The following is a 12,526-nucleotide window of genomic DNA, read 5'->3' on the forward strand; positions in this document are numbered from 1 at the left end:
TTTCCCATTAACAACATTTAGGAAGCTCTCTTCTTCTAAATAGCCTTTAAAAAGGACTGTTTCTTGTGTATCTGCTGGAAGAAGGGCTTTTTGCAGGTGTGGAGTTCTCAGGGAGGATCTCCATTAGGTCTCTTGACAGAGAGCCCTTTTAATTCATTGCTTGCATTTTGGGTCACCAACATAGAAATCCATCTGAGACTGTTCAATATGTAATTAAATGGCTCTTGCTTTACACCTTTGTTCACCTCAGAACACAATTCCCTGCAACACCTTTTATTCAGCTTCCCAATTAATCAGTGCAAAACACTTAATGAGAAACAGCTGCCACAGCAAATACTCAATAAATCCCACAAGCATCAGTTTGCTGTCCTCTTCCGTAATGTTGGCTATTTAAAGTGATTTACTGAGGCTTTGGAGATGTTATATTGTTTCTGACAGAAAAGCATCAGTGTTGTCAAATGCTAAAGTTTATTTTGCAGGTGTGCAAAAGAGGGGAGGGGTTAACTCATTACTACTCCCACAAGCTAATTTATTATCCCACAAAACAGATGCCGGCCAAGTGTTTATCTTAGAAAGTAAGTAACACAACTGTATGTAAACCCATTCTTATACTCATTAGATGTTTAGAGCAACGGACGCAGTATTATAGCAAAAACGTTACAGGTGTGTGTGTGTTTGTGAGGGGGGGTGTATATTGGATGGGTAAAAAAAACACAGATCTTCACGCAGGGGCTTGTGTCCCTGTGAATTTAACAGTTGAGTTATGTTGCTGACGATGTTGTTCAGTATAGTCTGTAGCTTTACTTACGTTACAAATGTACTTCATTTAATTTGACCCATGATCTTATTTCTATCCCTAACATTCCACAACCTAAACGTAACTGTTTTACAACGTTTATCAGATGTAACAAAATAAACCACGTACATACCATCTGCCTCATGATACACTTAATTTCCTTTTTGGGGGTGGCTCAGGGGGTAAATGTGTGTGTTCGATCCCCATCCCCTGCAGTGAACATGTCAAACTGTCTATGAGCAAGACACTAAACCACAGATTGCTCTCACAGGCATGTGAATGGTATTGAAGTGAATGTAAATTGCTTTGGATAAAAGTGTAATCTAAAATGGCATGTAACGTAATTTAACAGAAATATTACTACTGACCTTAAACCCAGAAATGAGTTAGCATTTTACCATTGGCGGTTCCCTTGTCTCAGTTGTTTTAACATGGGTTGTTAGAAGCTGGAAATAAGGTTTGTGATAAACACAAACAAACAAAAAAATGTTCACGTTTTGTTGTACGACAAAATATGTCAATAATTACCCCACTTTGGAGCTTTGATGTGTTATAAAAATGGTTTTGCTAACAGGTTTCTTTTATAGCCCAACGTTAGCTATTTACTTTTTATATATGCCTAAGAAAAAAATAATTTAAGTAATCTTAATATCTGGAGATAATATTGCCGAACAAAACTTGTAAGTATCATAAATGTTTGTTTAGCACAGAGATTATTTTCTGCAATATTCCAAAATCCAGTGGAGAAACCCCATTCATTTATACCGAGGGCAGGGACCCATGCTAACTTCCAGGTCGGCCTATAAAAGCATCTACGCTCATTTCAAATGTGTTGTGCATTTCAGAGTGTCCTCTCTCCTGTTTGATTGCAGGGATTATATGAAGGTTTAGTCTTTAAAGTCCTGTTTTGTTTTGCCCATCTATCTTGTTAGCATATAAATGGCTTTTTGTAATTTATTAGACGAATCTTGGAAAAGCTTTTTTTCTCTCCTCCTCTTCAATCCTTGTTGTTAACCTTTTCATTCAGTCCAAATAAACAGAAACAGAAAATCCTCAGGATCCCTGTCAGGAATTTGTTTCACTTCAGATGTCTTTGCAACATAGAACCCTTTGAGCTTCACTTGCCCCCTATGGAGGATACAATCACCAATTATTCACACATGCTGCTAGTGAGCCCGCATAGCTAGTGTGTGTGTGTGTGTGTGTGTGTGTGTGTGTGTGTGTGTGTGTGTGTGTGTGTGTGTGTGTGTGTGTGTGTGTGTGTGTGTGTGTGTGTGTGTGTGTGTGTGTGTGTGTGTGTGTGTGTGTGTGTGTGTGTGTGTGTGTGTGTGTGTGTGTGTGTGTGTGTGTGTGAAGACAGTATAAGGATGCCTCAGATGTCCTACAGTGAAAGCCCTTATCTTGCATTTACACATAAGGACTTTTGGCAGGCATGACTTCATGTTTAATCTTTAGCCTCTATCCCGATATGTTTAAATCCAAAACAGGAACCTATAGAATGAAGTGTGAACAGAACATCTAGCAGCTTTTCACAGATACACTTTACTCAAGGGTAGATATCAATAATCAGAGCTAAGGCAGAACGCTTTTTTCCTGCAGGATGGCAATGTTTACTCAACCCAACCCTAACCCTGACATTAACCGTGTTGTGAATTTAACCTTAATATAGTTGCACTTTTACATCCATTGGGAATCATTTTGAAGAATAAATATACAATAGCCACATGAGTACCATTATCTAAGAATAGCAGAGGTAACAGCTTTGACCTCAGACTTGTACTCTGAAAAAACTGAAGCGCTGACTTTAATTAAATGTATTAGGTCAAGAGATGTTACATAACTGTATTAGGTTAGTTGAAAGCAATACTATTAAGTTTAAATAGATTCAACTTAATATTATTGCTTTCAACTAACCTAATATAACGTTTCAGTTTTTTCAGTGCATACCTAGTTAGAACAGTTTTGCGCTACTAGGAACATTTCTTCCTAAGTGCAAGATATTTTTATAAACTGTCCCACAGTAGTGATAAATCAGTGGATTAATAAAGAATCAAGCACTTTTAAAAATATGTCTGCCTCCAACTGATAAGCAGGCAGAATGTAAATAAAGTTATATCAGCACTGCAGCTTCTTCCGTTGGGAGGGAAAGCTTTGTGACAAAATTGATAAACCATTAAAAAGAACATGTGGCCGAGAAAGCTGAGAGAACATGTAATGTGATTAGAGATGTGATTACAATGCTAACACGTGGGAACATCAACATGGTTAATGTGCGTGGAGCATTAAAGAGCCGCTAAAACAACTTTATTGATTACTCTGAAGGTGTTGAAGCAGTGAGGCATGAACATGATCACAACACAAGAAATGAAAGGAAATACTTAAGAAACTGACCTATCCAGTTTGTTTACTTCAATAACTGGTATGTGTAAAAATAGTAGGATGCACAATTATGTGGCTTCTATTTGGTTGGATTTTAGTAGTGTACATGGAAGTGAAAGCAACAGCTACTAGAATAGTTTGGGCTTTTTAAACATGCTAATTATTTTTGTCACTCAGCTGTTTGGCTCTACTTGTCAGTGAACTTTGGTTAACTTCAAACAAAACCACCTGAGCAGGTCTGTAATGAATGACTGTGCCTCCAGGTGCGGATAATAGAAGGTTGATGAATCAGCGCTGCCATGGAGGTATTAAAAAAGGTCTCCATCACTTACCACCTGTGGGCACAAACTATTATTACCTGGCAGCTGATTTACATTTCTGCAGTTTATTATGAAATGATAATTAATGAACCAAACAAATGACTCTTCTCTGTTTGGCCCCCAACACAGCTGGTAACTGGCTGCTGTTTGTTTGGCACAGAGATGTAAAATAGAGATAGTTGAGTCAAATTTAAGCTGAATTCAAACAGAATAAATACAGTTATGTAAAAGACTTGGTCTTAGCTATGTCAAAACACAAATCTTTGAACATTTAAATGGTCCATAAGTAGGGATGGGTATGGTTAAGGTTTTAACGGTACTACTACTTTTATTGATACCGCTTATCGATCCGGTCTTTTAACAGTACTCTTATCGGTTAGGTAATGAACTAAACAAATTGTAAATAATGTGAACTTACAGAACTGTAAAAAAGAAAAGAAACACAAGTATTTACTGCAAAAATACAGTAGTACAGAGCAACACAGGTAGGGCATACAGGTATGCTGCAAAAGGCCTAACGGTTCTTCTGGAGGAAGATTATAACATACCTGACGTGGAAACGTTACTCGTGGATGGGGCTACAGAGCTCCTAGAAAGACAGTCAAACCCGGTGCATTTCTCCGTCTGGATGTGGAGCACTTTTGCTAAATGTTTAGACAAATAGCTCGTGTTACCGCCCTTACATGCTAAACTCTTATTGCACTTTTGGCAACGAGCATTCTCCACATCGAGACGGGTAAAGTTTAACCAAACCTCGGAGCGCGTTCTCTCCGCCATCTCCGCCGTGTGTGTGTGTTGCATGTAGCAGCCGCGTGTGTGTAAACCCCACCTCCCCCTCACACACAGACAGGGTCGGCTCTAGAACAACTTGAATGGGGGGGCAATCATTTACCAAGGGGGGGCACACACTGCCGTCAACAACCAACACACAAACACCAACTTCAATTTAAAAAAACATGCTGTAAAGTCTATTGTCTTTCACACACATTGCAGGGGTGTAGTGCTATTGTATAGTGCACCTATGACTTGTGCATACATGCACGGTTGTGGCACGACCACCAAAACAGAAACATATAAGGACAGAGGGTGTCGTTTTCTCATACTGATATTCTGCACAAACTGTGCTGTTGTATTTGCTTTAAAGTGTCTTTACTGTAGGTTATTTTTGTATTATACTGTATATACAGCACTTTGGCTCGACCAAAAATCGTTGAAAAATGTGCTATATAAATAAAACTTGATCTGATTTGATATGGACATAGGCCATCATATAAAAAGTGTGCAAATGTATTTAGTATCCTATCCATGTGAACATGTTTTAGGTGGGGGTGGACCTAACCTCCTCTAGGAGGGTCTGGGGGCATGCTCCCCCGAGAAGATTATTTTTAAAATATTGAAGTTAAATGCATCAATCTGGTGCACTTTGAGAGCAAAGTGAAGAGATCTATGGATAGCCTACATCTCTCAGCATCCATATGAAACAGAACTGTACACAGATTTACTTTTTCTTTATGGATATTTCACTAATCACTCCCCTTTTAAACTGTATTCTTGTGTTACTGTCCTATAGTATTTCATACCCGTTTTTCATTTATTCTCTCTTTAATAACTATAATGATCATATAAAGGTATTCCTCGAAAATACTTACATAAATGGTGACCAAACCGTTTGAGACCCACTGAGATAACTTACACTAAAGTGAACTATCTAAACACTGAGAGAGTCCTTACCTCACTGAGCTGAGGTTATAAGAGCCTCTCAGTCTGACAGGAGAGGACTGGCCTCCACCTTGGTGTAGAAACAGCCCTTTATATCCGTTAGCATAGCTAGCTAACCAGATGCTAACCACAACATTCCACGTTACCGCTCGCGCACTCACAAAATGCGCTCGTGCCACACACACACAGAGCTTGAATGAAACACAGAGACCCATGTACTTGTACTGTACTGTATATCATATTATTTTTGATGGCTTTACTGTATAATCAGTGTAACAGATTAACAGATCGCCACTGGGCTTTCATCTAAACACTCAGCCACGTAATGATAACAAAAAAAAGGTCGGGGGTCATTGGTCAAGCAACACACCAATCAGAGAGCAGCAGTGAGCACACCTCAGGCTGTGTTTTATATTTGTATTATTTATTTCTGATGTATTTCACACAAAAAACCTTTAGTGGAAACGTTTTCACTTAGCCTAGCTATATGATAAAAAAAAAGAAAAAATCGGCAAAGTGACAAGGCTTGCCCACCCTGCGTTGGGGGGGCACAGTGACTCATTTGGGGGGGCATGGCCCGCGAATGACCCCCCATGACGCCGACCCTGCACACAGACGTGGGAGAGAGAGATCTCGTCTGGATTGGAAAGATCGAAAATACATCAGTCGCATTTTGCAGTCTTATTGCATATTAGAAACGAGTTGGCGACACTAAGACTGCGATATAATGTTTATGTAGCAATAATACATATAACATATTTTTTAAATGTCTCCAGTACTGATAAAAAGACCGATAACGTCGGAGCTTAACGTTACCACGGTCTTTAATCAATTAAATTAAATTCAAAACCTTTATTTATCCAGGTAAAATCCCATTGAGATCAATGATCTCTTTTTCAAGGGAGACCTGCAGCAGTAGGTTCCACAAGAAGACATAAAAACATAAACAACAGAACAACAAAAGGACATCATACAGCAAAATGTACAGGGATTACAATTTACATATCTAACCACATGTACAGGTACCAACAGCATCTGATTTTGTAGCATCCAACCGAGCTTTAAAAACCTGTAGTGGTTCTAGCTTGATCATTTTCCATTCTTTTTGCAGACTGTTCCATGTTAGTGGAGCTGCACATCTAAAAGCTTTCTTCCCTAAGACAGTCCTAGCACTTGGCACATTTAATAAAACCACAGCATTCGATCTCAGGCAATAAGTACTTTCAATTCGCAGAGAGATCAGGGAGCAGATATAAGATGGTAGTTTATCCAACATGGCTTTGTAAATGAAAAAGTACCAGTGACTGAGCCTCCGTATAGTAAGTGATGGCATAACCGCCTTGGTATACAGGGTACAGTGATGCGTAAGTGCTTTACAATTTGTCAAAAATCTCAGTGCACTGTGATACGCAGCATCTAACTTGCTCAGGTAATTGGCAGGTGCATTCATATACAAATCACCATAATCCAGCACAGGTAAAAAGGTCACAGTGACTAGCCTTTTCCTGGCCTCAAGCGAGAAACAGGACGTATTTCTGTAAAAGAAACCTAGCCTAACCCTCAGCTTTTTAAGCAGGTTATTGACATGAAGTTTAAAAGTGAGACAGTCATCAAGCCAGATACCCAAGTATTTGTAACAGGTAACCACTTCAAGTTGTATTCCTTGCGTAGTTACAATATCCAAAGCAGTCTTTGGTGTATTTTTAGCTTTAGCTTTCGAAAAGTGCATTACCTTGGTTTTATCCACATTTAAAAGAAGCTTAAGCTCAGAGAGCTGAGCCTGAATAATGTTAAAAACAGCCTGTAATTTAACAACAGCCTCGTTAATCGAGGGACCTGCACAGTACATAACGGTATCGTCCGCATAAAAATGTAAGGTTGCTCCTTCGACATTTTCACCTAAACTATTAATATAGATAGAGAATAATAGCGGACCTAAAACTGAACCTTGTGGTACACCATTAGTGATGTTTAACCACTCAGAAGACAGCCCATCAAACTGAACACATTGGGACCTTTCAGAGAGGTAGTTTACAAACCACCCCACTGCATGGCTGGATATGCCTATACTGACCAGCCTTTGCTTCAAAATGCAATGATCGACAGTATCAAAAGCTTTGGATAGGTCAACAAATAGAGCTGCACAACTCTGCTTATTATCTAAAATACTCATAATATCATTTACCACTTTCATTGTGGCAGTGATGGTGCTATGTTGCTTTCTGAAGCCTGACTGATGTTTAGACAGGATGTCATTGTTACATAAAAACACCTTTACCTGTTCACTCACTAGGCGTTCAAGAACCTTGGCCAGAACTGACAATTTAGAGATGGGTCTATAATTGTTTAATAAGGTGGCCTCCCCTCCTTTTAGTAGTGGCAGGACATAAGCTGACTTCCATACTTTTGGGATTTTGTTCGTGCTGAGAGAGGTTAAAAAGAGTAGTAAGAGGTGGAGCAATAAAATCTGCAGCTATCTTTAAAAAGAAAGGCTCTACGTTGTCCGGACCAGCCGGCTTTTTAGGATCTAGCTTGGTTAAGACTTCACGAACAACATCAACAGTAAAAGGAGTAAAACTGAAAGGGTTTTCCAGACCACATTGTTCTGAGTCACCGACTGTAGTGTTCACAGAAGCAGAATTAGAAACAGAATGAAACAGAGAGCCACAGGACACAAAATGCTCATTAAAACAATTTAGTATGGTGGTCCTATCCGATATAGTGCCAGATACTGTGGTAAGGCACGGAGGTAGCTCATTACGGATATCACCGGTGGATATCGATTTTATGGCTTTCCAGAATTGTCTAGGGTTGTTCAGGTTCTTTGTGGTAACTGACAGATAATACTTAGATTTAGCACTTTTGACATGTGAAGTGAAGCTATTTCTTAGCTGCCTAAAACGCAGCCATTCTACCTCTGAGCCTGAATTCCTAGCCTTTGCCCAGGCCTTGTTTCTCTCATGTAGGAGACTAGATAATTCAGCAGAAAACCAAGGATTGTCTCGTCCCTTCACTCTAAATTTGCGCAGGGGTGCATGTCTATCTATAATTTCCATAAAACCAAGATAAAAATAAGACCATGCGGTTTCAACATCAGCACACAAATCGATTTTTCCCCAATCAAACCCAAACAGATCATGTACAAAACCCTGCTCCACAAAATATTGTATGTCTCTCTTAATGGTAATACGAGGTTTAACCTTTTGGACCTTAGTGTCCCTAATTGTGGCTACAACACAGTGGTCACTCAGATCATTCGCAAATACTCCCACAGCTGAGTATTTATAGGGAACATTAGTTAAAATGAGATCAATTAGGGAGGATTTATTAGGGGACTTAATATTAGGGCGAGTAGGACTGTCAACAATCTGAGTAACATTTAAAGAGATACAAAGGTTTTTAAAATCCTCTGACACTGCAGTTAACCAGTCCCAGTTAAAATCTCCAAGTAGCACTATTTCCTTGTAGTCTAGTTGCGATAAAATATTTGCTAGCGAAGACAAGGAGTCTTTGACAGCTGAGGGGGGTCTGTAACAACTCACTACCATGACCTGTTGACCCTTTGCCACTTCTATATTTAAGGCTAAAAATTCAAATTGCTTACTGATAGATTTGGAAACTACAGCAGTTACACTGAACTTATTCTTAACATAAATGGCAACGCCACCACCTTTATTAGGCCGGTCGGTACGATACACATTAAAACCATTTAAGGCAATGTCAGAGGCCAAAATAGATTTGTTTAGCCATGTTTCTGATAAGACAATGACGTCAGCGTCAGTCGATTTTGCCCAGATACGGACAAAATCTAGTTTACCTAACAGACTGCGCACATTCAAGTGGATGAAACCCAACCCAGACCTAGCTTTAAAATCAGCAGGAGTAGCGATCTGACTACTACTACTGGGTGGACCAGGGTTAGGTTGTACATTTCCTGACAGTAATAACAACAACAAAAACAGGCATCTTTTCCTCTTAAGCGACACACATACATTGTCATCTACTTTAGAATCACCGGAAAAGTCTGCGAGAGTGTGATTAGAGCTTAAGAAGCAGTCCTGAAGAACCATCATCGCAGGAAAACAAAAAAGACAAAGATATTTTGTCGAGCAGATTGACTGTGACAAGGCAACCGGTAATTGTTTGTGTAACACATCCGAACCTTTGCAGGGGATGCCCACTGCGGGTGGCAGAACAGACCTGAATCCAGTAGTCTTCTCAGAATGACTAGAGATCTTCTCATAGTCCAAAACAGTTAACAGGCACAGCAGAATCCCGATATGGGCCATTTTCCCAGACCAGGGAACCGCGATGTTCCTGGAGCAAAATCAGCACAGCAGCAAAGGACAGGCGAAAGCAGCAGCGTGGTATCCCCGGGGTGAAAGCAGGCCTCTGCGACAGCAGAACCAGGACAGGTGGAAAGCAGGCCCCAGCCGTGGTAAAATCCTCCTCCGTACAGCAACACACGCCCGGTGGAAGCAGGCCAAGCCCGAAGCATGGATCCACTCCGTCTCTCCGCGACGACTCCGGGGTAAAAACCTCTCCAGTGCAGCCGTGCAGGTGGGAGCAGGCCTCCGTAGATCACAGATCGCAGGCAGCAAACAGGTGGAGCCGCTCCGTCTCTTCGCAACGAGCAGGCCTCCGTAGATCGCAGATCGCAGGCAGCAACAGGTAGAGCTGCTCCGTCTCTCCGCGACGTCTCCGGAGGAAAAACACCTCAGTACAGTCGTACTCTACAGGTAGGTCTCCGCAGATCGCAGACAACTAAAACTACTACTTGTATAAGCAGGGATGGCTAAAAGTTTGTAAGCAGGAGAGCTAGATGCTAACAGATGCCAGATGTTAACAGGTAGTGCGAGCCTGTAGAAAATTCACACCAACGCCCGTTTAATACCGGGGCTCGGTACCCATCCCTATCCATAAGCATTCAACAAAACTGGAGACATACCGTATTTACCTGTCTGGCTGGTCCTGCGACTTATATATTGTATTTTGTCTGACTGCGTCCAAACTCCGGCCAATAGATGGCACTGTATACAATTGTGACAACTGAAAATTGCCGTACCACCGAAGAAGAAGAAAGTCACGGCAACCGGGAGGATGCGTCACATAACTTTCCAGGATGTTGTGGGATGGATCGACACAGCATGGGCTTCAGTGACGACCGACACCATCCTGTCCGGAGTCAGAAAGGTCTAATCGGAGCTGATTCTGATGGTGAGTCTGAGGACAGCCTGGAGCAGGACATGCTGCTTCATCCACACCTCTGTGTCGCTGATTAACACTTCCACCGGAGTTGGCGGCATACTTGCCAACCCTCCCGATTTTCGCGGGAGACTCCCGATTTCATTGCCCTCTCCCGGTTTCCTCCCGGGGTCATTTCTCCCGATTTCTGACAAAATCAGATTTACTCAGGACTGTTTAATACAGCTACACCATTGTTTGGTTTCCATGGTAGCGCGTCTCTTTAGCAGCGCGCGCAACTCAAAGTCTGAGAGGGTGAGGAAGATTGTCACAGAAAACTGAACAAGAATCGACAACACGACCCTCACTCCTTTCCTGTAAAATACAGGTCCAGCCCACACATATGCTCCATCAAGGATGGTGCTACAGGCCGCAAGGCAGTGCACTTCCCACTACAATAAGCATGTTAATGTTAATCTAATACAGCTCCGGCGATGATCACCCCCCCCCCGCGGTGGTTTTGAAATGCTCCCGATTTCTGAGGTCTCAAGGTTGGCCAGTATGGTTGGCGGAAGTGTTTAATAGCGACACAGAGGATGAAGACTTCAGTGGATAAATGCGACTTATACACCGAAGCGACTTATATATGTTTTTTTCACATAACAACACATTTTTTTATAAGAGTGACTTACACACAGGTGCGATTTATAAACTAGAAAATACGGTAACTGTATTAGGTTAGTTGAAAGCAATAATATTAAGTTTATAGGTTCAACTTAATATTATTGCTTCAAACTAACCCAATTGTGCCATCGACTATTCTCGGTGATACATTTCTTAAATTTGTTATCGAAAAAATCTGCTCTTAGGCTAGCCTATACTAGTGCTACCCCAGATCCTGCTCCCTTTCTGTGCCCTGCTGTCCTCGACCACTTTGAGCCTGTATCCCTCTCTTCTCTCTCGGATGTAGTCAAGCACCTGCAGCCGACAAACTGCACCTTAGACAGCATTCCCTCTCGCTTCCTTAGAGATGTTTTTGAATCAGTTGGAGCAAGTGTTTTATTGCTTGTAAACACCTCTCTTAGCTCAGGATGTGTCCCAGCTGCCTTCAAACATGCCGTGGTTAAGCCACTAGTTAAAAAGAAAAATCTCGACCCCTCGATTCTCGCACATTTTAGGCCCATCTCCCAGCTACCCTTTTTATCTAAAGCCCTGGAGCGAGTAGTCTACGCCCAGCTGCAGTCATTTTTAACCACGCATGGAATCCATGAACAGTTTCAGTCTGGCTTCAAACCTATGCATAGTACTGAAACAGCCCTTTTAAGAGTTTTTAATGATCTGCTCCTAGCTGCCGACTCAGGTAGCCCAGCTGTCCTGGTGCTGTTAGACCTGACAGCTGCCTTTGACACTGTGGACCATAGCATCCTGTTGTCACGGCTTGAACAGTCCGCAGGCATCACAGGCTCTTATGGTGGTTGCATTCTCCAGCCACCTTCCTTGTGTGTGTGTTTTCCCTTTCCCTGTCTGTGTGGGCGTGGTGCCTGTCACTCCTGGCTCCCGGCTCAAATCTCCACCAGCTGCAAACAGTTGAGCACTCTCCTCTGCGACACACCTGATTTCCATCAGCCATTACGGATGGTATATCAGCGGAGGCTCCACAACCTGTCAGCGCCAGATCGTTGTTAAACCCCAGTGGTAAAACTCTTAGCCTTCTCAGCCTTCTTAAAGTATAGTGACTATTTTCGCTACACCTGAATATATTCTTACCTGTTCTTCTTGTGCTCCAGGATTACGCTTCAGTGGATTACGTTCCAGTGGATTAAAACTCCGGAGGATACTCTTCAGTGGATTACGCTCCAGTGGATACTCTCCAGCCGGATTATCTCCTCCAAATAAAACCTTTGTAACACACTGCCGTGTCCTGCGTTTGGGTTCTCTCAGATAACCGTAACAGCTCTGCCCTTGCATGGTTCAGGTCCTACCTGATAGACCGTAGCCTCTCAGTGCAGTTAGGTGCCTTCTCTTCTGCTAAAGCACCTCTTACCTGTGAGGTTCTCCAGGGCTCGATTCTGGGCCCCATCCTTTTTCTACTGTACATACTGCCCCTAGGCTCAATTCTCACAAAACA

The 12,526-nt window shown here is 41.9% G+C and overlaps 1 long non-coding RNA gene across 1 annotated transcript; it reads left to right on the plus strand.

The window, feature by feature from the left end:
• The first annotated feature begins 11,929 nt into the window (after positions 1 to 11,929).
• On the plus strand, positions 11,930 to 12,310 carry LOC117538627. The gene is made up of 2 exons (XR_004567881.1): positions 11,930 to 12,093; positions 12,186 to 12,310. It is a non-coding gene; the product is annotated as an uncharacterized LOC117538627 (long non-coding RNA).
• Positions 12,311 to 12,526: the final 216 nt, after the last annotated feature.

Source organism: Gymnodraco acuticeps, unplaced genomic scaffold, assembly GCF_902827175.1.
Source record: "Gymnodraco acuticeps unplaced genomic scaffold, fGymAcu1.1, whole genome shotgun sequence".
NCBI classification, from domain to species: domain Eukaryota; kingdom Metazoa; phylum Chordata; class Actinopteri; order Perciformes; family Bathydraconidae; genus Gymnodraco; species Gymnodraco acuticeps.